Consider the following 5,000-nt stretch of genomic DNA (forward strand, 5'->3'; position numbering starts at 1 on the left):
GTGTGTGTGTGTGAGTTTGCTTGTGTCAAAATTGGGGACTTCTGTCAGCTCACACACCAGTCAATTGGGGACACCTCTACCTTTGGGGACCAAAACCACCGTCCCCAATTAGATTTACCTCTAACAACGTTCAGCATGCTCTAAAACATATTTTAATCCAAAAATCTCACCTGTCCCCAAAAGTGACATTTTTTAGATTTTTTGTGTATGTGTATGACATTGCCCCCCAAAATTTTTGCAATCTGTGTATAACTCTATGTTGCCCCTAGTGGAAGTGTGTGAAATTGCAAGAATTTCCACTGTCCCCAAAAGTGACATATCTTGGATTTTTTTGTGTGTGTATTACCTCTCCCTAACCCTTATATTATTATAGTGTAAGATTTCTTTTAATATATTGATCTTTTTTGAAAATCTTATTCAACATTCTTCTGTATGAATGGTTTTATATAAACAAACATTTGTTCTCTTGACTAAATAATAGAAATCAGTAGACTATTTAGTAGATTATATTTTTAAAGGGTAAAGAAGACACTAGAAAATACAAAAGAGTCATATTTCACGTAATTATGATATAAATAGTTTTAATATTTTTTTAAAGAATTATTTGGCATGATGTGAAGCAGATGCATGAAATAATGGATCACTTTAGGTTCATATTTGCTTTCTGAACTGCAGCTTGACATAAATTACTCTAAATTCTTGATACTTTTAGTGCAAAATATTTAAGATGTTTCTTGAATTTCTGTTGGATGGTGCAGGGATCCAAAATTTGGTGAAACAGCTGAGCTAAATTTAAATTTCAATGTTAATACCTAAAAAGCATAAAAAGTCACAAGCATATGGCATAAAACTTAATTCTCACCAAAGTTTCTTTAAGAGCTGATCAAAAACTGTGTAAGACAATGGTCATTACATATGGATCATGACAGAAAAAAAATTATATCCTGGATACAAGTGGGAAAGATTAGCTTCTGTAGCATGGTTGACTGGGTCTTAGAGATATGTGCAGAGCTTGACTCAAGTCAAGTTCAAAGTCAGCTTTATTGTGAAAACCCACATGTACAGATGATACACAGGAATTTTAAATTGTAATGCTCCCACGGTCTACAGTGTACAGTGAAAACCTTAAAGATAAAAACAAAACAAAAGTCCTATGTACAACATAATACAATGAACACTAGTGTCATACAATCAGAGTGCTTTCGGGAAAGAGTTTGTGTGCAAGTGGGGGTGGGGCAGTAAGTCAAAGGGCGATGTTTAGAGTTTTGTATGTCTGTCGGGTGGGGGGGCTCAGAGGAAAGAGATGAATGCAGGTCTGGAGTTCGTGTGTGTGTGAGAGTGAAGAGGCACAGAGCAGGGACAGCCTAAAGATAGGGGAGGTGAGGTAAGACCTCTAAGTCACCATAGGCCTTGATCGCAGCCATAGAGGTGTGTGCAAGCAGCAGCATGTAGAGCAGCTTTAAAGGTATGAAAAGTGATTAAAACCTTTTTAGTTTTTTATACCTATATCTTAAGGGTTCTGCTGACAAGTTTCAGCATTTTCTGTTTGAATGTAAGAAAGTTATTTAGTAATAACTGCTAATACTGGCTTGCTAGATGTGCCCTTGATGATTTGGGAAAAAAAAGATTCGAGCTAATTAGCCCGAAAAAGCTAGCCACATATAAGTTACACATTCAGAGCCGTCTTGGATTAAACATCAAGGGATGTTTGAATGAACCAAACATTCAATATTTTAGGGGATTTAATTTTTTTAATGCTTTTATGATTCTAAAATAATAAAGGATGTTTATTAGCATCCTTAAGTTTTTCATGTGCAAGCTAACAATGAGGATTATCTTGTTAATTAAGAGAGGCTAATGAAACGGAAAAAATAAATAAGCTTTATAAAGAGGAATATTATGCTATTTGTTTAATTTATGTATTTATTATTCTGAAACAAAGAAACATAAATAAACTGCAGGATTTTGAATGTCCCCATTTAGGTTAAAGTGGAGTGTATTTGTGTTAGAAACGTCCCCCAAAGTCATAAGAATATGGCATACTAGTGACTATAGTTGCATATAGTTTTGTATTTTTTTTTTTGATATCATGTCCCTATTTTCTGTATAAAACTATCCATGAAGTCAGAGAACAATTTATCAATGATTCCCACACTCAAGTAAGGGCTATGTTGTAAAATCCTTCATTATGTCTAAGATTTGAAAATATGGAACAAATACCAATCAGAATGAGGTTTAAGATAAAGCAATCCATCCCCCACATCATTACACATACCTCAACATATGCATATGTTTAATAATCAGAGTTCATTGTATTTACCAGTTCCAGTTATTTACCAGTTATTGCATTTTTAAAAATAGTGTCATGTCCCTTTTTCAGTATAACTCCATGCATGAAGTTCGAGAACAATTTATCAATGATCCCCACACTCAAGTAAGGGTTATGTAAAAAAAAAAAAAACCCCTTCATTATGTCTAAGATTTAAAAATACAGAACAAATACCTTAATATATGCGTGTGTTTAATAATCAGAGTTCATTGTATTTACCAGTTCCCTAAGGAAAGTTTCCCATTGAATGTCCCCATTTAGGTTAAAGAGGAGTGTATTTGTGTTAGAAACATCCCCAAAAGTCATAAGTATATGGCATACCTATGACTATAGTCGAAAATGTTTTTGTATTGTTTTTTAAAAATAGTGTCATGTCCCTTTTTCAGTATAACTCCATACATGAAGTTCGAGAACAATTTATCAGTGATCACCACACTCAAGAGTTATGTTGTAAAATCCTTCATTATGTCAAAGATATGAAAATATGGAACAAATACCAATCAGAAGGAGGATTAAGATAAAGTAATCCATCCCCCAAATCATTACACATACCTCAACATATGCATATGTTGAGGTATGTGTAATGAGTTCGTTGTATTTACCAGTTCCCTAAGGAAAGTTTCTCATTGAATGTCCCCATTTAGGTTAAAGCGGAGTGTATTTGTGTTAGAAACATCCCCAAAAGTCACAAGTATATGGCATTCTGATGACTATAGTTGGATATGCTTTGTATATTTTTAAAAAATAGTATCATGTCCCTTTTTCAGTATAAATCTATCCATGAAGTCTGTAAACAATTTATCAATGATCCCCACACTCAAGCAAGGGTTATGTTAAAAAAAAGAACAACCCCTTCATTATGTCTAAGATTTAAAAATACAGAACAAATACCAATCAGAATGAGGACTAAGATAAAGTAATCCATCCCCCAAATCATTACACATACCTCAACATATGCATATGTTTCATAATGAAACATATGCATATGTTGAGGTATGTGTAATGAGTTCGTTGTATTTGTGGCTCAAGAGTTGGGAGTTCGTCTTGTAATCGGAAGGTTGCCGGTTCGAGCCCTGGCTTGGACAGTCTCGGTCGTTGTGTCCTTGGGCAAGACACTTCACCCGTTGCCTACTGGTGGTGGTCAGAGGGCCCGGTGGCGCCAGTGTCCGGCAGCCTCGCCTCTGTCAGTGCGCCCCAGGTTGGCTGTGGCTACAATGTAGCTTGCCATCACCAGTGTGTGAATGTGTGTGTGAATGGGTGGATGACTGGATATGTAAAGCGCTTTGGGGTCCTTAGGGACTAGTAAGGCGCTATATAAATACAGGCCATTTACCATTTACCATTTACCAGTTCCCTAAGGAAAGTTTCTCATTGAATGTCCCCATTTAGGTTAAAGCGGAGTGTATTTGTGTTAGAAACGTCCCCAAAAGTCATAAGTATATGGCATTCTGATGACTATAGTTGGATATGCTTTGGGATTTTTTTAAAAGATGTTATCATGTTCCTTTTTTCTGTATAAATCTACCTATAAAGTCAACAAACAATTTATCAGTGATCTCCTCACTCAAGTAAGGGTTATTGTTGTAAAATCCTTCATTATGTCTAAAATTTGAAAATATGGAACAAATACCAATTAGAATGACGACTAAGATAAAGCAATCCATCCCCCAAATCATTACACATATCTTAATATATGCAGATGTTTAATAATCAGAGTTCATTGTATTAACCAGTTCCCTAACGAAAGTTTCCCATTGAATGTCCCCATTTAGGTTAAAGCGGAGTGTATTTGTGTTAGAAACGTCCCCAAAAGTCATAAGCATATGGCATACCTATGACTATAGTCGGATATGTTTTTGTATTGTTTTTTAAAAATAGTGTCATGTCCCTTTTTCAGTATAACTCCATACATGAAGTTCGAGAACAATTTATCAGTGATCACCACACTCAAGAGTTATGTTGTAAAATCCTTCATTATGTCAAAGATATGAAAATATGGAACAAATACCAATCAGAAGGAGGATTAAGATAAAGTAATCCATCCCCCAAATCATTACACATACCTCAACATATGCATATGTTGAGGTATGTGTAATGAGTTCGTTGTATTTACCAGTTCCCTAACGAAAGTTTCCCATTGAATGTCCCCATTTAGGTTAAAGCGGAGTGTATTTGTGTTAGAAACGTCCCCAAAAGTCATAAGTATATGGCATTCTAATGACTATAGTTGGATATGCTTTGGGATTTTTTTAAAAGATGTTATCATGTTCATTTTTTCTGTATAAATCTACCTATAAAGTCAACAAACAATTTATCAGTGATCTCCTCACTCAAGTAAGGTTTATTGTTGTAAAATCCTTCATTATGTCTAAGATTTGAAAATATGGAACAAATACCAATCAGAATGAGGACTAAGATAAAGCAATCCATCCCCCAAATCATTACACATATCTTAATATATGCAGATGTTTATTAATCAGAGTTCATTGTATTAACCAGTTCCCTAAGGAAAGTTTCCCATTGAATGTCCCCATTTAGGTTAAAGCGGAGTGTATTTGTGTTAGAAACGTCCCCAAAAGTCATAAGCATATGGCATACTAATGACTATAGTTGGATATGTTGCGGGATTTTTTTTCTAAAAATAGTATCATGTCCCTTTTTCAGTATAAAT

This window comes from Astatotilapia calliptera, chromosome 3, assembly GCF_900246225.1.
Source record: "Astatotilapia calliptera chromosome 3, fAstCal1.2, whole genome shotgun sequence".
In the NCBI taxonomy this organism is placed as follows: domain Eukaryota; kingdom Metazoa; phylum Chordata; class Actinopteri; order Cichliformes; family Cichlidae; genus Astatotilapia; species Astatotilapia calliptera.